Here is a 23,208-nt window from a genome sequence, read left to right as displayed (position 1 = left end):
TCCAAAGTTGGAACTAAGCAAGGAGCAGAGAAAGCCTCTCTCCCTAGTCCCGAAGGGAGTTAAGGGTTCCCTTTTTTAAAGATTTATTTATTTGTATGGAAATTCAGTTATGCAGAGAGGAGGAGAGACAGAGAGGAAGATCTTGTGTCCAGTGATTCACTCCCCAAGTGGCTGCAATGGCCAGAACTGAGCCAATCTGAAGCCAGGAGCCAGTAGCTTCTTATGGGTCTCCCACATGGGTGCAGGGTCCCAAGGCTTTGGGTCATCCTTGACTGCTTTCCCAAGCCACAAACAGGGAGCTGGATGGGAAGCAGGACCACTGGCATTAGAACCAGTGCCCATATGGGATCCTGGCACTTGTAAGGCAAGGACTTTAGCCACTAGGCTATTGCACCTAGCTCTTTTTTGTTTCTATGAATACTTATTAGAAGCACCAGCCTGTGCTGTTGGAGAAAAGCTTTCTGATGAGAGCAGTTACACGCTGGTCCCAGTGTTGACTTTATTCTCTATTTATTCAGTCAATGCATTGTTAATTTCAGGTGGCAACCCAGGTTATTTTAAATTTTTCTCTCAATTGAGTTAATAAGTCTTAATTAATATAGCTATAATTAGGCAAAGCAGCTCTTTTCCCGGGTGGGGAGTGGTTTGAGGCCCTGGGGCTAAGAACCCCAGGAGACAGGAAGGGTCCCCATCTCATTTTGAAGCCCAACTGCAGGGCAAGCAGGGGATTGCCAGGTAAGGACAGCCCAGCTGTGTTCCTGCAGAAACACTACCCAACTCCCCACTAACACTCCCGGCTCACGAGGATTCGCTGCCCAGCCCACAGGCATCCCCCTCACCCAGCAGGAGCAGCACCCTCATAGCAGACACAGGGGTTCAGGGGCAAATGGGGCAATCGACACAAAGGCACAGACAACTCAGATTCAGCAGGTGAGGGTTGTGTGCATGTGTGTGGGAGAGCTGTGCACTACGAGGGCCCTTGTGACACAGTGTGTCAGAGCGGTGCACTGGGAGGGCCCTCGTGACACAGTGTGTCAGAGCGGTGCACTGGGAGGGCCCTCGTGACACAGTGTGTCAGAGCGGTGCACTGGGAGGGCCCTCGTGACGCAGTGTGTCAGAGCGGTGCACTGGGAGGGCCCTCGTGACGCAGTGTGTCAGAGCGGTGCACTGGGAGGGCCCTCGTGACGCAGTGTGTCAGAGCGGTGCACTGGGAGGGCCCTCGTGACGCAGTGTGTCAGAGCTGTGCACTGCGAGGGCCCTCGTGACGCAGTGTGTCAGAGCTGTGCCCTGGGAGGGCCCTCGTGACGCAGTGTGTCAGAGCTGTGCCCTGGGAGGGCCCTCGTGACGCAGTGTGTCAGAGCTGTGCCCTGGGAGGGCCCTCGTGACGCAGTGTGTCAGAGCTGTGCACTGGGACGGCCCTCGTGACACAGTGTGTCAGAGCTGTGCACTGGGAGGGCCCTTGTGACACAGTGTGTCAGAGCGGTGCACTGGGAGGGCCCTCGTGACACAGTGTGTCAGAGCGGTGCACTGGGAGGGCCCTCGTGACGCAGTGTGTCAGAGCGGTGCCCTGGGAGGGCCCTCGTGACGCAGTGTGTCAGAGCGGTGCACTGGGAGGGCCCTCGTGACACAGTGTGTCAGAGCGGTGCACTGCGAGTGCCCTTGTGACACAGTGTGTCAGAGCGGTGCACTGGGAGGGCCCTCGTGACGCAGTGTGTCAGAGCGGTGCACTGGGACAGCCCTTGTAGCATCATTTCTGCAGCATATCCTTGTTTCGTCTGGCTAAAGGTGCACTCCGTGGAGTCCCTCCTGCTTCCCAGTGCTGTACAGAGAGCGGAAGGGAATGGTGCCCCAAGCTCAGCCTGGGTTACCGCCCCCTTCCCCGCCCACTTCCCCTCTGAGGAAATCTCTTTTTTCTTTCCCCTTGCCTGTCATTCCCCTCCATGCTCTGGCCCCTGCTCTGTGCTGGAGTGAAGGGGAGCAGACTGAGATGAGGGGGTGCAGGGTACCTATAGCCTATGCCATTTAGAGGTGAGTGCTCTGGCCTCCCGCTTATGGCCCAGTGTAGTCTTTCTCTGGCTCTGGGAACTGCAGTGCCTGGGAAGTCTGCAGCTCTCCTGCGTGGGGAGGGGTAGGTGGCACTGACTACAATTCTGGGAGCTGTGACTCCCTAGTAACCGGGAGCCTTGGTGGCAGATGGACTGTGTCGCTAAGTGACGGGGGCTGCTGTCTAGTGAGGGGTCCCAGGTGGATGGAGCTGCTTGCTGAGCGCCCCAGCTGGCCGTCTGGGACGCAGACGGCATGCCTCCCCACGCCTTTGGCTACCATTCCCACTCTGGGAAGCAGGTGGCAACTTGTCACACACGTCATGCTCTGAGCTGTTCCATCCCCAGACCTCATCCCCCTCACAGACCCTTTTTAGGTCAAAACCTGAAATTTCAATAGCAGAAAATGTGTCCTTATGCCCAAATTGGGATCCCTGAGCACACAGCTGAGACAAACACTGGTGGCAGTCTTGGGCTCCTGCGAGTCCTCTTTCTGGGTGTCACTAACACGAAGGTGCCTGCTGTGTGTGAGCACACTTGTGTCATTCCCTGTGGCTCACAGATGCCTGCAAGCAGGAGTTGCAGTGTTGGCTAGCACCCCTCCTGTGCGCAGGCTGCACTGCTCCTGTTGCTGTGTGCAGGCTGCTCCTTGTTGCCGTGTGGAGGCTGCTCCTTGTTGCCACGTGCAGGCTGCTCCTTGTTGCCGTGTGCAGGCTGCTCCTTGTTGCCGGGTGCAGGCTGCTCCTGTTGCCGTGTGCAGGCTGCTCCTTGTTGCCGGGTGCAGACTGCTCCTCATTCCCGTGTGCAGGCTGCTGCTTGTTGCCGTGTGCAGGCTGCTCCTTGTTGCCGTGTGCAGACTGCTCCTTGTTGCCGTGTGCAGACTGCTCCTGTTGCCATGTGCAGGCTGCTCCTTGTTGCCGTGTGCAGGCTGCTCCTTGTTGCCGTGTGCAGGCTGCGCTGCTCCTCGTTCCCGTGTGCAGACTGGTCCTGTTGCCGTGTGCAGACTGTTCCTTGTTGCCGTGTGCAGGCTGCTCCTTGTTACTGGAGTAAGTCTGTGGCTGGTGTGATGTCCTCATGGGACACTCATCTTTACAGTGCATCTTCCTGAGCCATCCTGGGGCTAAGCTCTGCCAAGCCTGCTGGCAGGCAGTCCAGGTGGCTGGAAATGCTGCCCCAAGGCACAGTGCTGAAGAAGGCCTGGCTGAGAGAATTCAAAGCCAGAAGCAGCAAACAGCAGGCCTCTTGTCCTCCCTGGGGAGCAAGTTGGTGCAGGGTTGTAGAGGGCTCTCCAAGGTTTTGTGGCTGGAACCCCATAGGCAGTGCCTCCTGAAGTGACTGCCTCTGTAGCTTGAGCCTGTGTGACATTGTGGCAGTTCAGAATCACCCCAGGAAAACCATATACCAGCCTGAGCAGGGATACTCGCGTGTGCAGGAGTGATCTCCCCACGACTCCAGCTGTTCACAGGTGAGATGTGCCAACTTGAGGCACAAGGACACACCCACCTCTTCTCTGTCCCCAGGGCTGCCTGAGAATAGAAGCCTTGGCGAGTACCATTTGCAAAGCCCGTCCCCAGCAGTCCTCATTAGAGGAGGCCAAGCTGCCCCACTTGCCTGGGGGTCCTCCTGCCCTGCCCAGTGGCTCTCAGTTCCTGTACTCTGACGCCCACACATCCATCATCCCAACTGTTTTCCTCTTTATGGAAAATGAGGCACTTGTCCCTAAGCTCAGTTACATGCAAGTGTGTTTAACATTTCAGAAAAATATAAAATTCCATATAAATTTGTCCTCCTGTGTCACTGGCAAAGAGCTTGAAAGGAGTCTGGGGCACCACAAGGTCTCTGGACTGCAGTGCCAGCAAATCCTTCTGTTAAGACAACAGTGCCCGGGTCTCACAGGCATCGTCGACACTGTGGGGCTGGGCTCTTGATGTGCCAAGCAGGAATGGGGGTCGCATGCATGAGGGGACGTGTGCATGAGGCAGCAGCTCAGAAAGGATGGCTTTGTAAATTCCTGCACAGACATTTGCTGTCACTTTTAGTGCTCCACCGGACTGGTGTGATTGATGGACACTTATGAAAGCTTTATAGCAAAGTCTGTAAAACACAGATGGCCTAGGTGCTTCCTTGTGGCTCCAAACCATGACTTCGGGTCTGCCTTTCTGGCTGTGTGTGAATATGTGTATCTTGTATGCACTGTCCATCTTTTGTATGTGTGTTTACCTTGTATGAGTGTATGTATGAACCCTGCTTCTGTTAGTGGGCTGTGAATGGTGGCTTGTCCAATTGCCTCAGCATGTGCTAAGCACGCACACAGCTGTATTAATCTTTGTGAATTCATGTGCTTTTATGGACTAGTGTTCCTGTGTATGCATTTGGACACATTTGTGCATGTACACGTGCACACGTGAAACTTCACACGGATGTGTGTCTTTGGTGGTGACCTGAGGTTTTTCCTTTCTTTTCTCTGTCATCTTCCATCCTTTGAATTTAAAATGTGTGCTCCAGCCATCCTCCTCTCCCTTTGAGTCTTACCCTGCGATGACCCTTTTTGTCCCTTAGGATCCTGTAATGCTGTGAGTCCAGCAGCAGCAGAAGGGGGGCGTGAAGGCTAGGCCATGTGTGTCATGTCTTTCATCTGTGCTGCCACTGAGGCCTCTGTTTCGCAGACAAAGGCTTGGCCAAACAGGCAGAGATGTGCTGCCTCCCTGCAGGGCCCGTGTGGTTCCTCGGCCTTGAGCTGGATCTTTCTAAAAGCCTCCCCTGAGGTCATGATATGCTGTTGGCCGTAGCTCAGGAGGCATGTGGGCACCAGTCCGGGGAGTCTCACTGGGGTCTGCTCCTGCCAGAGCCCGCAAGAGTGCCCCCAGGGTGGTGCCAAGAGAGCTGCATGTAAGCACACGTGGCTGCTTTGCGATAGGTACAAGCACTGGTGAGGACGTTCTTGTCTGCGGGCTGGTGTTCACCCCTGCTCTTGCCGAAGGAAATCTACCGGGAGAATTAGCTAGGAAGGTGTGACCCACCCTGTGCCCCCAGGGCCCCATGGGAGCAAAATGGGGGACCTGCTGAGGCTGCGAATGTGTCCTTGTGTTTTGTCAGCACTATACCTACTTCAGCTGCAGCTGCACCTGTGACTGGCTGATGGGGAAGCCATGCACACTCCCATTTCAGGGCGCACTGGCAATGACCTAGCACCTTGGCCTCTGAGAAGTCATTTGATTCAATGTGAGTGCCTGCACGCAGGCACCTCCATCTTGCCAGCAGGTGTTGCTCCAGAGTTCCCAGGACAGGCCCCGTGGGAGTCACCTGTGAGCTGCCCAGGTGCCCATTCACCATGCAAGGGCAGAGACAGGCAGGGGGTCTGTGCCAAGCCCTGCTATCCACTCATGTGTGTCTGCAGTTAGTTACTGACAAAATGTTGAATTATATGAGGAGGAATAAATTGGTGGCAACCAGTTGATGGACCTGGCTCTCTAAATGTAAGGAGACCGACCAGCTGACAGTACACTGAGGTGCACACACAGAGGCACCGGGGAATGGCCACAGAGGTCTGGACCCTGGCTGCAACTAAGACCTGCTTCTCTGTTCCCCACTGGGACTCACACCCCACACACCGACATCTTCCCAGGCAGAGGCTCAGCCAGCACTCACTACAGCCAGACCAATCTGTCGGGGACAGGGCCTCCCACCTCACCAAAAAGCCTGACCTCTCGTCCTTGAGCCACCCACACGGAGGCCAGGGAAGGGCAAACGGAAATTATGGGGAAGCCTGCTGATGCAATACAATGCTAAGCGGCTGCTTCAGGACTGACATCCACATCCAATGCCAGGTCAGGTGCCAGCCGCTCTGCTTCCCATCGGCTCCTGCTGACCTGTCCGCCACGTGGTTGGAAGATAGTCCAAGTGCTGGCACCCTTGGACTGTAGTAGACTGGGATGATGTTCCTGGTTCCTCTTCTGACTTAGGCACAGCCAAAACCTGCAGCCATTCGGGGAGTGAACCAGTGGGTAGAAAATCTCTCTTTTCCTATCTCCCTCTCCCCTCCCCAACCTCCTCTCCCCCTCCTCCCTTTTTCCTCCCCTCTCTCTCCCCTCTTCTCCTCTCTCTCCCCCTCCTCCCCTCTCTCTCCCCTCTTCTCTCTCTCCCCTTCTCCCCTCTTCCCCTCTCTCTCTCCCCTCCTCCCCTTTCTCTCTCCCCCTCCTCCCCTCTTTCTCTCCCCCTCCTCCCCTCTCTCTCCTCTCCTTTCTCTCCTCCCCTCTCTCTCTCCCTCCTCCCCTCTCCCTCCCACCCTCTATTTCCCTTCTCTGCAGAGGTATGAATGGAAGCTCAGTGTTAGACCTAATGCTGTTTGTAGGTGAAATTGCTACTGTCACAACATTCCCCAGTGTTGGAATCTTACAAGAACATGTATCACTGTGTTACACCAATAAGTCCAGTGGTATGGGAGTTAACGTAAGTCTGAGGGATTTAAGGAAATCTAAAGTTGTGTAAGTTTGTATGTTTTCTTTAATTTTAAAGTGCTCCTTGATAATCAGTTTTGCTATGCAGATGCCTCATTCTCAAAGTTCAAGACACCACCCTGGGCTCTGTGTGGGCCTCAGCTGAGCTGTGTCCTCCATGGCAAGCACTGCCTGGAGACAGCCCTTCTGCAGCAGGGGTCCTCAGAGTGCCTGCTTTCCACCTCGGCTAGATTTCAGAATGTCTGATGGCTCACTTTTCGGACACTCAGTCCACATGGAGATAATTTTATACTGAGCAGGAGTGTCATAGGATTCTCTTTACTTGGGAGCTGTAAGTGGGGAAGTACACATGTTGAGTACATCAGCGAATGACTTCATTGTGCTTCACTCAGTCCATAGTCTGCTTCCAATTGCAGTATACAGAGTGTACTGTGGGATTCCCACTGGCTTCCCCTGTAGCATCACAGCCCCTGCTGAATACCACCATTACTATGTGTGTGTGGTCAGTGGTATGGCTGCCAGAGGCCAGACAAGTAGAGAGGGACCTGTCCCTGGGGACACAGCCTGTTCAGTGCACCCAGGAGGGAGGATGCAGAAGGTTCCATAGTTCCTCATACAGTCCTTGTAAAGAGTGTGAGATGAAAATGTAACATGGTAAATATTATATAGATTTACTGAAATTGAAGGTTTCATGAGCAAAATGAGCAGAGAAAATAGGCATTGATTTTGAACCAATGAATAAATAGGCTGTACCACCAGTGGGCCCCTGTGAGGGCAAGGATGTCTCTGGTCCACATGTCCCACCGTGGAGCCTGACACAGGTTTGCTGTCAGGATGTTCAGCAGGACTTCCTGGGTGTCAGAGGGACCTGCAAGGGGGAATCAGGATTGTAAGCTGCTTGCTCTGGGGCTGTGTGCTAACCCCTGCCAGCTCTACAGGAGGGCAGCCCCTGGAAGCACACACAGCCTGAGCTCAGCAGGTTCTTTCCAGTGGGGCCTGGGAGGAGGCAGGGGACCCAGAGTGAGGAGCAGGTGTGCCCTCGCACCCAGTGCTCACGACAGAGTCCTACAGGACAGGGTCTGATGTGCCTTCTCCTGAAGCGTTGCCCAACTCCCCATTCCTCATAGAGGGGTGTGTGCTGTGCTCCCCACTTCTCTGTCCTTCCTGCCTCCTCACCATCCTTGGTCTTCATGTTGTCATCAGATACCTTCATCTGCCCATCAGCCCATCCATCCTTCTTGCCTATTCACCTGTTCCCATCCAGTCCTCCCCTCCCGCTCTCCTTGTCTGCCCATCTGCCCATCATTCTCCTGCCATCTGCTTTCCTCTCCCTTGCCTGTACACCTCTTCTCTCCTGTGTTCAGAGACTATGGGATGCTTCAGATTCCGGGACAGAATGGTGAACAAAACACAAGTTTTGTTGTTGTGCTGACCTGGCAGATCAGTGGACCACGCAGATGACTTAATTATTAATTAAGCCCACAAGCATTGGTTGATCTGCATAGGAGTTGTGTGCAAGAATGTGGACAATGGCTCAGAGATGAGCAAGTTTGAGGACTTGTGGGAGAGCTGACAGTGTCCTTGTGTACCAAACAGAGGCTCTCCCTGCTAGTGCAGACCTGACAAGGAGGCTGGAGCGAGGGGCAGAAGGGGCGCTGGTGGGCAGCACACAGAGGAAGAGGCTGTCAGCCCAGGGAGGGGTGACTGGTGTAGCAATACGTGACAGTACGGCCAACGGGGCAGCTGGTACAGCAAGCACCGCTCACAACTCTGGAGAACCACGGCTGCGGCAGATGGCCAGTGCAGTGTCCATGAGCCGTGTCCTGGCTGCACGGCTGACTCACTGTATGGAGGGATGCACAGAGCTCTGGGCTCTTCCTGTTCCCTAAAGGTACCAATACCATATAGGGGAGCTCACTGTCACGATGTGAGCACCTTGCCAAGCACCCCTCCACTCCCAAATCCCACATACTGGAGGTTTGGGCTTCAACATGTGACTCTAGGTGACGTGGTCAGAAGACAGGAACATGGAGACCATAGAATGTGGGCACAGGACACACAAGACAAGGACACAAAACAGGGACAAAGGACATGGCACACACACCACAGGACCTATAGGACACAGAGGAAAGAGGAGCAAAGGACACAGGACAAATAGGACACAGAGGGACAGAGGAGACACAGAGGACACAGAGGTCATGGGACACAGGGACACAGAACACACAGGACAGAGAGGACACAGGAGACAGAGTATATGGGACATAGGACACAGAAAACACAGAAGGCACAGAGGGAAGAGTGGACATGGGACACGGGGGACACGGGGCATAGGGAACACAGGACATAGGGACACAGGGGACACAGGGAGCATGGGACATAGGGGACACAGGACATAGGGACACAGGGGACACAGGGAGCATGGGACATAGGGGACACAGGACATAGGGACACGGGGAGCATGGGACATAGGGGACACAAGGGACATGGGGGCATAGGGAACATGGGACAGAGGGGACACGGGGGACACAGGGAACACAGAGGGACACAGGACAGAGGGGACACAGAGGACAGGGGACACGGGGGACACGGGGAGCATGGGACATAGGGGACACAGGGGACACGGGGGCATAGGGAACACAGGACATGGGGACACGGGGGCATAGGGAACACAGGACAGAGGGCACACGGGGGACACAGGGGACACAGAGGGACACAGCACACAGAGGACACAGAGGGACACAGGACATGGGGGACACAGAAAACACAGAAGGACACAGGTCAGAGGGGACACGGGACACAGGGAAACACAGAAAACAGTGGGACACAGAGGACACGGGGGAACACAAAACGGGGACACAGGACAGAGGGGACACAGAGGACAGGGGACGCAGGACACATAGTACATAGAAGCACATAGTAGGATGCCTTGCTACAAGGGATAGATGCAGTGGCACTTGCTTTCTCATCAGACTTGCCAGATGCCGTGGGAGAGGTGTCCAGGCAGCAGAGGGCAGCAGTCTGAGGAGGCCCTGACCCTGGGACATGCCACCCTTCAGCGGTGAGCGTTGTGGGGCAGTGACTCTGCAGCTGTGGAGTGGGGAGAGTGGTGCTAGACTGCTGGAAGGTATGTCTCTAAGGATGGAGCCCCGACAGCACAGGGCTTCGGGCCTGGATCCTGTGCCTGAAGGGAGTGGGGGTGTCCCCAGGACAGATGTGTGTGTGTGTGTGTGTGTGTGTGTGTGTGTGTGTGTGTGTGTGTGTGTGTGTGCGCGTGTACAGCACCTCCTTGTGGCCAAGCATCAGAGGACCTTGCCTTGACTCACAGTAGCCCCTGGGTGCCCCCCAGCAAGCAGGAAATGTGCTGGGATTTGTGACTATACTGTAGAAGCCACCCACTCCATGTCCCCTTGCACAGTTCAGCACAGGTGACACCCGCAGCCTGGGTAGGAGTCCCAGCTACTGTTTCAGATCCAGCTCCCTGCTGACGCATCCCTGCAAGGCACTGGTGATGGCTCAAATACTTGGGGAGAGCCAAATGGAACTCCTGGCTTCAGCCTGGCCCATCCCAGGCATATGGGGATTGAATCAGTAGATGGAAGCGTAATCTCTCTCTTTCAAATAAAGTGAAAATAAACAACTTTTAAAACTAACCATATGAATGGTGCCCAGCACAGCAGCCTAGCAACTAAAGTACTCTCCTTGAACGCACCGGGATCCCATATGGGCGCCAGTTCTAATCCCGGCAGCCCTGCTTCCCATCCAGCTCCCTGCTTGTGGACTGGGAAAGCAGTCGAGGATGATCCAAAGCCTCGGGACCCTGCACCTGCATGGGATACCCGGAAGAGACTCTGGGCTCTTGGCTTCAGATCGGCGCAGTACTGGCCATTGCAGTCACTTGAGGAGTGAATCATCAGATGGAAGATCTTCCTCTCTGTATATCTGAATTTCCCATAAAAACTCTTTTAAATAAGATATGAATGGGAGACTGTCCTATCATCCATCTTAAAAGTGATGGTGTCTGTAGTGGCATATTTACATTTGCAGTTTTCAGAGATCCAGCAAGCAAATCACTTTCCTTGGGATTAGCCCCTGCAGAAAAATGGCTTAGAATTTACAGCACAGCAGATAAGTACGCTTGAAAATTTGAAGAGAGGCTGACTTGATGGTCTTAGTTAAACCTGTTCCCTTCCTTCAGCGCACCTTGTTTTGGGAGGCACCTCGTCACACACGTTTCCCAGTGCACACGTGCGGCAGGACTCTGGGCAGGACTCTGCGAGGTGCCTTGTGGCAGGTAGCCCACAGCTGGGAGTGCTTTGGCAGTGAGCAGGACTAGGTGCTGACTGCCTGCTGCCATCTTGGCCGGGTGGAGCTGCTCAGTGTGAAGGTATGCACATCTCCTCTCTTGGTGTTCTGCACTGGGCAAGACCAGGTCAGTTGTGCCCTGGCGGAAGGTGTGCGTGGTAGCATGGGGAGGGACCACTGTCATGCAGGCCAGCTGCTGCTCAGGGCAGTCTGTGCCAAGAGAGCTGCTTGCAGCACCAAGGCAAGCAGGCAACCTTCACTCTCATTGCTGTGGATGGGCTGCACAGCAGGGTGCCCACCCTTGCCCCAGGCTGAGCTCACAGACTAGCTCTGCTTCCTTCTCAGGGAACCTGCTCACAGTCTACCCACAGACGTCTGTCTTCACAGAGACCATGTGTCAGCAAGACACAGTCATTCCTTTTTTTTTTTTTTTAAGATTTATTTTTTATTTTTATTGGAAAGGCAGATATACAGAGAGGAGAGACAGAGAGGAAGATCTTCCGTCCGATGATTCACTCCCCAAGTGAGCACAATGGCCGATGCTATGCCTATCCAAAGCCAGGAGCCTCTTCTGGGTCTCCCACGCAGGTGCAGGGTCCCAAAGCTTTGGGCCATCCTCGACTGCTTTCCCAGGCCACAGGCAGGGAGCTGGATGGGAAGCGGGGCCGCCGGGATTAGAACTGGCGCCCATATGGGATCCCGGGCATGCAAGGCAAGGACCTTAACCACTGCGCCATCACGCCGGGCCCAACACAGTCATTTATAAGAGCTCACAGCAGCTGAGGTGGCCCAAAGGCTCGGGCTTGTCCTCTATGTCCGGCCACTACCACCTGTGCGGGTGGTAGTGGAGTGTTTCCCATGTCCTGGGTTCATGTATGACCTGCCTCCTTTGGCTGGGCCTCTGGTCCTCTCCCTGGACCAGACTCCAGTGGGACAGGTTTGCCTGCTTAATCAGCCCTTGAGGCCCCAGAACTCAGCAGGGATCCTTGGGTCAGTGGGTCCAGCCCACCCATGTGCAGCCTGTGCACAACCAGGTAGCTGGAAGGTAAGAATGGAGCATTTCCTCCGAGCACCTGCCACCCCTTCCTGCTGCCAGATGACCAAACTCTGACCACTCTGCCAATGTGTTTGAGGGTATTCTGCTCTTGCCTGAACCGTGTCATGGCATTTGCAGTTATTTGCTGGCACTTACACGTGTGACAGAGCCTGGCTGGCCAGTGCAGACCCGTGTCTGTGTTGGCTCACATGACGTGTTCATTGAGTGTGTTTCCTGTGTTGGGCAGAGCACTGAGCTGCAGCCGTACAGGTGTGAGAATTGCACACCCGCTGCTCTGGCTGCAGCTCTAGGAAGCAGGGACAGGAGACTCCACTCAAGGTTTACTTTGATACAAAACCATTGTGCAGTGCATTCATATGACATGCCTTCACAAGGCTTGGGAAAATATTGGGAAAAAGCTGCAGGATTTTGAAATGTTTTTGTACAAAACACTTACCTTTCACTTCCACTTTCTCACGAGCATCTGGAAGTATCCTTGTTGACTTAGATCATCATATTTTGTACTAAGTACACGTTTACTTGTTCTAGACAGACTCACAGAAATTGTTCATTGCCATGCAGCAAGTTTTAACTGTGTCAGAAATAGACCTGTGAGGAGGTGCTGTTTGCTGTGGGTGCAGCTGGGTGTGCAGTGTCTGACAGAGGCCAGCACTCCTGCACCCAGGGATGCCACAGGTGCCCCCGGCAGGGACATGGGGCGTGAACATCCTCAGCAGCTGCGAGCTGATAACTGGGGCAAGTTCTGTGAGCATCTGTGGGGCGTTTAACCCTTGCTTCTGTGAATCTCAGATAAGTAAAACTTAATGATCCAGGCAGGAAAACATAAGATGCCTTTTCAAATGTAAAGGAGAGTGGACCACTTGTGTGCTGCTGTGCAGAAGTGATGAGGGTGGGATAATGGTGAGGGTGGGACTCAGGGAGGGCCAGGCATCCTTGGTGCTCACCATGGCATGGGAAGACACACTTGCCACCCAGCTGAGGGACTCAGGGAGGCCAGGCCTCCTCAGTTCCTGTCATGGCATGGGAAGGCACCCCTGCCACCAGCTGAGGCTGTGGTCACCTGTGGCCAGATGCCAGCTTGAGTCTCATGCACTCCCGTTTTGCAGAAAGGCCAACCTTGGTAGTCTGTGTCTGTCTGTGGGGAGTGGATCGACACCCCTTTATTCATGCCCCAAACTGCGGCATGCAAGAGAAGCTGTGAAAACCCACGAGGATTGCTCTTGGCTATTGGTTGACCTCCTACCTCTAACTGGTTTCCATGCTACTGTTTTCCGATGATGAGGAGCGTGGGCCCACACTTGAGGGACCAGATCTTGGCAGCTTCGATATCAGTCATCTCCCAGCTCTGAGGCTGCGAGGGTGCTGCCGCCCTGGAGGCCCTGCCTTCCAGTGGCAGCTGTGTCCCTCCCATCACATTGCTTCCCCATTACCCCGCGTTAATCCCTACTCCATATCCTCCTAGCACTGCGTCAGTCACACCACAGAGGCCCTGGTGTCATGGAACAGGTGCACACACTTTATTCTCACAGCCTGCAGTGTGAGAGGTCCAAGGAGATGGCATCTGTTTTTAAGGGAAAGAGCATCGGCCTACTTAACACCTGCTCCAAAATGCACAAAACACCACCAGCCAATCGCATCTTCCAACCCTGTGGTTACACAGAACGGAAGCCAGGGTAAGGCGCCTGCATGACTCCACTCAGCAGGCATTTGGGGACCTGGCCGCAAGACCCCACAGGAACCAGCGTGGTGGCTGGGCCTGAATCCTCAGTGGCTTTCCCTTTCTGCTGCTATCCACAGAGTCCCTGCCTGTGTGTCTGTCCTCCGTGTGCTGGGTGCGCCTGTGTGCTCAGAGCCCTGGGAAGGAGGCCCCAGGAGGATTTCTGTGCTACTGATGAGTAACTGAGCCACAGAAAGCTGCAACGGGGCAGACAGAGGATGGAGTAGGGTGAGATTGGAGCCTGGATAGTGAGGGGCTGGGACAGGGTGGTCACAGCTAGAGGAACACGGGGCAGTGCACTGAGAGGCACAGCTGAAGACCACCATGGACAGGGCCAGCCCCAGCCAGCCGCAGAGCAGGACCGTTTAGAAGAATGAAGGACTCTCCCCTGTCCTCGCTGTGGGCAAGGCAGATGCAGCTGTGTTCTCATGCTCCAGGGGTCCGCTGAACACTAGGGGCTCATGCTCAAGACAGGAGACAATCAGAATAGACCTCGAGACAGCAGACAGGCTCTCTCCTACTGGGGGTCGTGCAGCAAGGGGATGAGGGCCTTGGCTCAGGTGGAAGATAACACAGGGCACATGGGAAAGATGAGGTGGGAAGAATAGTGAACCAGCAGTTGGATGAGAGAACATCCAGCCAGAGGACAATGGACAGTGAAGCACACATGCCTTTGACATGAACTGTTTGCTTAAACATTTAACATAAGAAAATTTTGATGGTCGGCTGAGCTGTGACTGCTGACAATGCTTGGTCCCGGGTCACTGGCTTGCATTTGACGATGGTTAGCACGTGGCAGCCAGGGCTCTAAAATCCAGAGCTAGTCAGCTAATTCCAAGTTGCAAATGCAAGCAGAAGTCAGGAGGCAAAAATCCCATCCAAGGTGAGCCCCCAGTGAGGAGCAGCCAGTATAGGCCCTGGGGACCATGTTGCACTGGGCCTGTGGACATTGTGGAACCTGTTGCTGTACTGGGCCTTCAGACGCTGGGGACCCTGCTGCACTGGGTCTGTGGATGCCTGGGACCCTGCTGCACTCGGCCTGTGTGGATGCTTGGGGACCCTGCTGCACTGGGCCTGTGTAGACACTGGGGACCATGCTGTGCTGGGTCTGTGGACACTGGGGACCCTGCTGCACTGGGCCCATGGACGCCTGGGACTGTCGTGGGCAGGAACATTGCTCTGCCAGGATGAGAACAACCACCCTCCCTGCACCCATGAGCTACACCCTCAGCCAGATTCTGTGCCCAGCTGAACTGAATGTGCTGGGCCTCTGTTTCCCGCACTTCGGTAGCGGGTATTTTATCCATTGGCAAGGCCGAGAGGCAGTGATCTCCTGTCTGCTGGTTCACTGCCCAGATGACTGCAAAGCAGATGCCAGGAGCGCAGAACTCCACCAGGGACAGGGACTCAAGTGCTTGCCTCCCGAGGTCCACGTTAATAGAACGCTGGACTGCAGGCTGCAGCTGGGACAGGAGCCCAGGAACCTGAGCCAGGGGGCAGGTGTTCCAGGCACACCTCAGCTGCTGTGTCAGACACCCAGCCCAGAGAACTTTCATCAGCTGCATTTCCTGTATTCTCTTACGCATTCTTCACATGTAAAATGCTGCTTCTCACAGTCTAGCATTTCCAGCAACCAAAGCTTCTTGTTAGTTACCTAAGCTGGAGATGATTAGAAAACCAATGCCACATTTGCATTTTAAAAGTTAATGCATTTTGGCCTGGAAATAATAATTCCCAATTAGAAGAAAATGCATGTAACCAAATGTGTCCTGAGGGGCTCCCTGTGGCAGCACCAAAAAGGAATGTGTCCTGTGCTCAGGATGGCACTCGGAGGGCTGGGGTCCAGCCCAGGCTGCCCTGGCGAGGAGAAGGGCTGGGGTCCAGCCCGAGCTGGCTCTGGCGCAGGGCCGGGCCTGAGGAGTTTCCCAGGCTCTGGCGCAGGGCCAGGCCTGAGGAGTTTCCCAGGCTCCCAGAGCAGCGTTCCAGGTGAAGGTTTCCTTGCACTTCAGGACCATGGCAGTTCAGGCCTTGAATCATGTTGCAGAATACAAACTAAATCCAGTGTCCTACCCCAAGATAAGGCTTGATGTGTTCCTCACATGAGAGCTGGAGTTTTCCTTTGATTGCTAGATAGCACCACATGTCATGCCAAGATGATGCATTTGTGAGTCTTTGCCTTACACCACAGTTTTCAGAGGTTGTTGTCTATTGCTGTTAAACAGGAATTCACCAAGTGCCCATTTATTCAGGCTAAAGGTAGTGAGTAATATGTAACACGGTCTGTGATTACTGATAGTATTTGCTCCTTTCAAAGGTCTAACAGATTGTTCTCTTACCAGTCTTGATGGCTAATGTAGGGTGCTGGCAAGTACAGCACACCCATGGAAAATGCACGTGGACATCCCTGTGGGCTGTGGGAGCCATGGCCCTGAGCCAGCGTAAGGCTCCACCACCACAGACTGCCCAATGTGGCACGCTGCGATCACACCCACAGCTGCACCCTGGCGGGTGGAATGGCCAGAACATGATGGCATGCCTTTGCCAGACCACAACCTTGTGCCGTACCCAGAGCTCCCGGTGGGTGATCAGCACCCAAGAGCCTGGGGCTCTGTTTGCCCTCACTCAGGCCTGAGTGCAGCAGAGCCGTGGCAGAAAGCTCTCATGAGGCTGGGGCGGGCACCTGATGGTGGCTGCTCAATTCTGGCTTTCATTGCTTGACTCAGGTTAAAGAACATACAATGGATGGAAAGGAAAGTGCACTGCATGGCAGTTGTCACTACTGATCACGGAAACTGAGGAAGTGAGTGTGGCAGAATTGCTACTTCATTGTCCATTTAAAAATGTCCAGACTTTTTAGGCCTTGATGCCCTTCTTTATTGGTAGCAGCCCTCCCTGCGGTTGGCATTCGGGCGCCTGAGTGTCCAAGTAGGGTATCTTGGGGAATTTCTAGCATCACTGGTTTTTGATAACTTCCTCAACTGTATTTATACCCTTGAAATATTAGGAAGATCATTCATTTCAGTATTTTATACCAGTCATTTTTCTTCAATTATTTTCCGTGAGGACTTCAGTCAGGATTTGATTATCTTAGTTATTTTGTTGGTTAATACACTGGACTGTATACTTGGCACGTTGTAAGTAATTCCCCACACTGAACATGTTGAAACCATTTAGAACCCGGGTCGTGAGGGGCCCAGTCACAGTTGTCCCTGCCCTTTGGTCCCATTCTGTGGACCCAGCGCTGGCTACTATAACTGCATGGCCATGCGTTGTCACAGGTGCTACTCTTGTCATGTGTGTGAGTGCTCTGTGTGTGTAGTCTTGTCATATGTGTGTGAATGTTGTGTGTGTAATTCTGTCATGTGTGTGAGTGCTCTGTATGTGTGTAGTCCTGTCATGTGTGTTTGTGGGTGTTGTGTTTGTAATCCTGTCGTGTGTGAGTGCTATGTGTGTGTAGTCTTGTCATGTGTGTGAATGTTGTGTGTGTAATTCTGTCGCATGTGTGAGTGCTATGTGTGTGTGGTCCTGTTACGTGTGTGAATGTTGTGTGTATAATTCTGTCATGTGTGTGAGTGCTATGTGTGTGTAGTCCTGTCATGTGTGTGAGTGCTCTGTGTGTGTGTAGTCCTGTCATATGTGTATGTGGGTTTTGTGTGTATAGTCCTATCATGTGTGTTTGTGGTTGTTGTGTGTGTAGTCCTGTCATGTGTGTGAGTGCTCTGTGTGTGTGTAGTCCTGTCATGTGTGTATGTGGGTATTGTGTGTGTAGTCCTGCCGTGTGTGCTCTTTGTGTGTGCACGCTTACTGATGTAGCACCGCTCTCCATCTGCTCATAGATGAGCACTTGCTCAGATGCAGACATCCCATATTTGGGGCATTATCGACTTCGACAGTCTAATCATCTGGAAATTCATGGCCATTTCCTCCTTGTCGGCAGCAGCTTCCATGCTGCTGTCTGCTGGAACCACAGCTCATGGCTCTGATCTCCTGCCTAATGTTTCCTACTTCATGGCTGACAACCCTCCAGCATGGTTTTCCTGCTCTAGCTGGTTTGTACAGTCACCTGGGAACCAGGTGAAGGAAGAAGTTGCTTCCTGGCAGAGGCGCTGCCACAGGTCTTCGGGTGCTATATGTTGCTGGTCCTGGAGTGAGGGCAGGGTCTTAACACACACCCTGCAGACACCCCTTTTTCAGTTCCATGGCACTCAATGTTGCAGCCCACCTGCCAGTGCAAAGAAGGCCTTGCGTGCCTGCTGCAGGTGCCAAGACCCCAAGAATAGGCAGCCCCGAACCCCACAGCCAGTGCTCAGCAGAGTGCTCCCCACTGCCAGATTCCCCTGCTTTGCCTTGAAGTTCCCTTCACTACTGCCTTCTGTTGCAAACCACCAGATGGTCGGTGTGTGTATGTGTGTGCGCGGGGGTGGGGGTGCTCTGGCTCTCTGTATTAAAGACAGGACAAGTGAAGGGAAGGCAGGCAGGAAGTCACTGTCTGGCTCAGGCAGGAGACAGGAATGAGCAAGGAGACAAAGGGACGGACAGGCTGGGCGGTGAGGCCTTAAGTGCTGGGAGTCCCAGGACTGTGGCTGTTTGGGCGAATTCTGCACAGTCAGCATGTGCTGCAGTGACCTTCTGGCCTCGCTGCAAGGCGGCGGCTGCCACAGGGGTCCGGCTGGCTCTCCTCCCTGACAGCAACAGCTGTTTGTGTTGATGTCCCAGAGGCTCTTGGAAGCGTACATCCACCTTGGGCTGCAGTTGGCACGGGGAGGGCCTGCCGCAGCCCTACTGCAGCATGCCCTCTCCCTACTCAACTCTGCTGCCTGGTTGGCTGCTGGCCACCAGCAATCTTCAGTGGTTGTGCTGCAGTCAGGACTCTCGGAGACCTGGCAGGAGCTCGAGGTGTCTCACACTGTACCCATGCCACTGTTCAGCTGGCAGGGATGGCGGTGGCACAGGCTGGATGAGATGAGGCTGCATGTGGGAGTTGGTCGGAATGTGAATAATTCTGGAGACAGCCCCCTGAGGTCTGAGTGCTGCCATGGTGCAGTTCTGTCAGGGTCTAGGCGGAAGCCATGTGGACAGGACATGAGTAGCGAGGGCCAAGGACCGAGGGCTAAAGTGATCTCTCGTTGAAAAATCAGCATGAACGTCAAGAGGATGAACCTTTGACTGAGATTGGATCAGCAGAGGAGCTATAATAGGAAGCCACAGAGTGACAAACTCCCCTACCCCCTTGCTGGCGTGGTCTCCATGGTCCCTGTCCAACATAGTTTTATCCCCAGCCCTTAGTGTGGGCCTCTAGTGAGAGTTAACCTGGAGCAGGGACCAAGCTTGGGTCTCCTCTTGGCCTACAGTGGACATGCTCAGGCGTGCCCAACCACTCTCACGCAACCTGCACTGGAGACATTTCGGCATGGTCACGCTGAGGTCGGGTCTGCCTGGAGCTGGGTTTCACATGAGACTGAGCTGCAGTGTCTCAGCTCTTACCCAGGCCTGGCCCTGTGTCACCCGGCAAGGGTTTGGCTAGCTCAGCCTTCTGAGATTCGCACGATGTGGTCAAAGTCCCTTTCCTCACATTGTTCTTTGCTGTCTGCTGAGTTCCTGAGGCCATCTGAGAAGACAGACTGTCCCCCTGAACCCGTGAAAGCCTTGACAGCAGCAGCTCTGTGCAACCGTCATCTGGGCTGGGGACACAGCTGGGAAGAAACCGGCAGACATGGGACCATTGAGGACCACACAGCCTGGTGGAGGCAGTCTGATACTAGCAGTGTATGCAAATACATTTTCTCTATCTTATAAAGGATTATGTGTCATAGATAAAAGTAGAGCTGTTACAAGGTAAGAGCTACAGCTTTGGCACAGGTTCAAGTGGGACAGCTGGGGACACTTGCTTATGGTGATCATGCACATATTCAAGACATGGTGGAGACAGCAGGGTGATCTCAGGCAGCCCTAGGCAGAGGGGTGGCCAACAGGGTGTTCCCGGGCACTGCAGCTCCAGGCAGAGGGGTGGCCAACAGGGTGTTCCCGGGCACTGCAGCACCAGGCAGAGGGGTGGCCAGGAGGGGATCACAGACACTGCTCTCCTGGGCAGAGCGTGTCTGGGGATTGCAGCAGTGCAGCCCCAGAAAGAGAGAGAGCCAGCGTCAGGAGCTTGAAGCCTCTGCTGTGCATTTGGACACAAAGGGGGTTGGGCCTTCGGGCAAGTGGCTGAGCTGCTGCTTGGGGTGTTGGTTGCCAAGTTGGAGCACCTTGGTTCTACTCCAGCTTCCTGCTGACGCAGACTCTACCAGGCAGCAGTGATGGTCCCTGCTGTGTCACGTGAATCAGGGATCCAGTTCTGGGTCCTGACTTTGATCTAAGCTCTGACCTTGGCAAGCATTTGAAGAATCAACCCACCAGGGCAGGGTCTCCATTGTAGTATTTCCTTCCCTCCTTCCCTCCTTCCCCCCTCCCTCCCTCCCTCCCTTCCTTCCTTCCTTCCTTTATTCCTTCCTTCTTTCTTTCTTTCTTTCCCTTCCTTACATCCTCCCTCCCTCCTTCCTTTCTTTCTTTCTTTCTTTCTTGCTTTCTTTCTTTCTTTCTTTCTTTCTTTCTTTCTTTCTTTCTTTCTTTCTCTCCCTCCCTTCTTTATTCTCTTTCCTTTCCTTTCCTTTCATTCTCTTCCCCTCCCCCTCCTTTTTCTCTTCCCTCTACAGTGTGTGGTAGAACACACACATACACACACACACACACACACACACACACACACACACACACACACACAATAAAGAAGACTGTGTAAACTTAGGGATGCCTTTTGCATCTGGAGGAGAACGTGCATGTGGCAGAAGAGGGTTGATGAGCCGTGGATGATGGGAAGGAGAGGTGATGGATATTTACCTGTTGTGATTTTCAACACGATACCTCCACCGCCCGCGGAGACCTTAGGTCAGGCTTGTGCAGCAGTGACTGGGGCCCTGAAGCATTCAACATTCATGTGTAAATTACTTATCAGGTGCTTATATACTCCAGAATGTGTATATGAGATTGAACTATGATGTGATCCACACTGTAAACATATTTATCTGCTGAGAGAAATGTGAAAGAGGAAGAGGCAATGACTACCTAGTTGCCATACATACGAGAAGGGAAGTGTGCTGCAACACACGTTCAGGAGCCTATGTTATTTTACTATTTAAAAAGTATTTATTTGAGGGGCGTCTTGTGACACAGTGGGTTACACTGCTGCCCATGACAGCAGCATTGCACGTCCTGGCTCATCTTCTGATCCAGATCCCTGATGATGTACCTGGGAAAGCAGAAGATGGCTCAAGTCTCTGGGTTCCTGTCCCGCGTGTGGGAGACCTGGATGCAGCCTTTGATCCGGTACAGCCCTGGCCATTGTGGCCACTGCAGGTGTAAACTAGTGAATGAAAGATTTCTTTCTGTCTCTCCCAGTATCTCTAAGTGCCTTTCAAATAAATAATAAAGCAAAGAGAGAGGGAGAGAGAGAGATCTTTCACAAGCCACATGGGGGGTGCGGCTTTTGGACTTCTCCGGTGCTGGCTGACTGGCGCGAGCCCTGCCTGGACTTGGGGACCTCCTTGGAAGCAAATCCTGCCTCTGCAAGGAGAGCCGGCCGGGCCGTGGTCCAGGGGCACTGCAGCATTCTCAGGCAGCTGCTTTGGCCAAATCCCCAGTCCTTGTGCAGTTCTGCCCTTCCAGAAACAAAGCAGCACCTTTTCTCCATCCCACTGCTTTGCTCTGTTTCTTTCCATTTGAAACTAGAATGTGGGAAATGAGACTGTGTTTTGCCTTCCTGGGAGACAAGACCCAGCACCTGCTGTGGTTATCAGCTGCCCCCGCGTGGCCCTCCCCAGCGGGAGTGGCAGTGGCAGCAGCAGTTGCTTATGGGGCACTTTGTGCATCGCAAGCGCTGCGTCCTTGTCTTGTGACTGCTCATCCACCCCGCGCTGGGATCAGCACTAGGTGTCAGCAGGTGATGAATGTTTGAACCTTGCTCGAGGCTGCGCTGTTCTGAGCCAATATTTGAGCCCTCATCCTGGGCTCATCATCAAGTCCCCCTGGCAGGCACAGATGAGAAACAGTGTCTGTCATGCAGGGCCCTCCTGGGTGGACGGAGGTCAGCAGAGGACAGAGTTCTCAGTGGCAGGCTGGTGCAGGCAGCAGCGGCCTTCAGCCTGGCCTGGGACCACCTGCATTGCTGCTGCCTGAATGCTTCTAGCAGTACACAACCAGGCTTCTCCAGACTGAATGCTGATTAAACGAGGGCATTCAGGAACACAACTGATGCCTGTATTCTGGGAATGTGGCTCAGCTGGAAGACTGCACAGCCAGCCTTCCCATCACCTGCTTCTGTCAGCATGTGGGTAGCTGCTGGCTGCCCCCATCAGGTCTCCTGCTGGGCAGAGCTCATCCTGAGCAGCACAGAGCTTCTCTTCTGCTTCACTGTGTCCAGAGTCCTGTTAGCCATTTTCCCTTTTATCTCCTTCCCAACATCTGGTAATCACGTGTCATGTTCAGGTGCTTTTTTTTTAAAACTTCATCTGATGAAGGAGAACAAATGATATTTGTTATTTTGTGGCTGACTCAATTCACAGATTTCTGGTCCTATGTATTTAGCTGGAAATGCCAACATTTCAACCTTTTTGGTAGCTGAATCATATTCTAATGAATATGCATGCCACATTCATTTACATAGTCACCTGCTTGTAGACATCTGTGTTGATTCTTCCCTTTGCTACACTGAGGAGTGATTTAGATTATTATAAATATATACCCTAAAACAGGACTACTGGGCTATATGGTGGAACTATTTTTCTTAAAGATTTATTTATTTTTAATGGAAAGGCGGATTTACAGAGAGAAGGAGATACAGAGAGAAAAATCTTCCATCTGCTGGTTTACTCCACAAGTTGCCGCAATGACCAGAACTGAGCCAATCTGAAGCCAGGAGCCAGAAACTTCTTCTGGGTCTCTCACATGGCCACAGGCTTTGGGCCATCCTCCACTGCTTTCCCAGGCTGCAAGGAGAGAGCTGGGTGGGAAATGGAGAGCATAAACCAACACCCATATGGGATCCTAGCACATACAAGGCAGCGGTTTACCCACTGAGCCATTGTGCCAGGCCTAGTAGAATTGTTTCTAACTTTGTAAGGAATCTCCATACTGCTCTCTACAATGGCTTTCCTAATCTGCTTACACCAACATTGCATAAGGGCTTACTTTTCTGGGTGAAGGACATGAGCAGATATTTTTTAAAAGGAGAAATTCAAATGAAATAACTACTTGAAAAAGTGTTCAAGCCTCCTAACAAATAAGGAAATACAAACAAAAACCACATCAAGAGCCTGGCACAGTGGCCTAGCAGCTAAAGTCCTCGCCTTGCATGTGCCGGGATCCCATATGGGTGCCAGTTCTAATCCAGGCTGCCCTACTTCCCATCTAGCTACCTGCTTATGGCCTGGGAAAGCAGTCGAGGACGGCCCAAAGCCTTGGGACCCTGCACCCGCATGAGAGACCCAGAAGAAGATCCTGGCTCCTGGCTTCAGATTGACACAGTTCTAACTATTGCAGCTGCCTGGGGAGTGAATCGGTGAATAAAAGATCTTCCTCTCTGTTTCTCCTCCTCTG

Source organism: Ochotona curzoniae, unplaced genomic scaffold (genome assembly GCF_017591425.1).
Source record: "Ochotona curzoniae isolate NIBS_2020 unplaced genomic scaffold, NIBS_Ocur_1.0 contig_883, whole genome shotgun sequence".
Taxonomy (NCBI): domain Eukaryota; kingdom Metazoa; phylum Chordata; class Mammalia; order Lagomorpha; family Ochotonidae; genus Ochotona; species Ochotona curzoniae.
The sequence above is the reverse complement of the archived record's forward strand: the minus strand, read 5'-3'. Positions refer to the sequence as shown.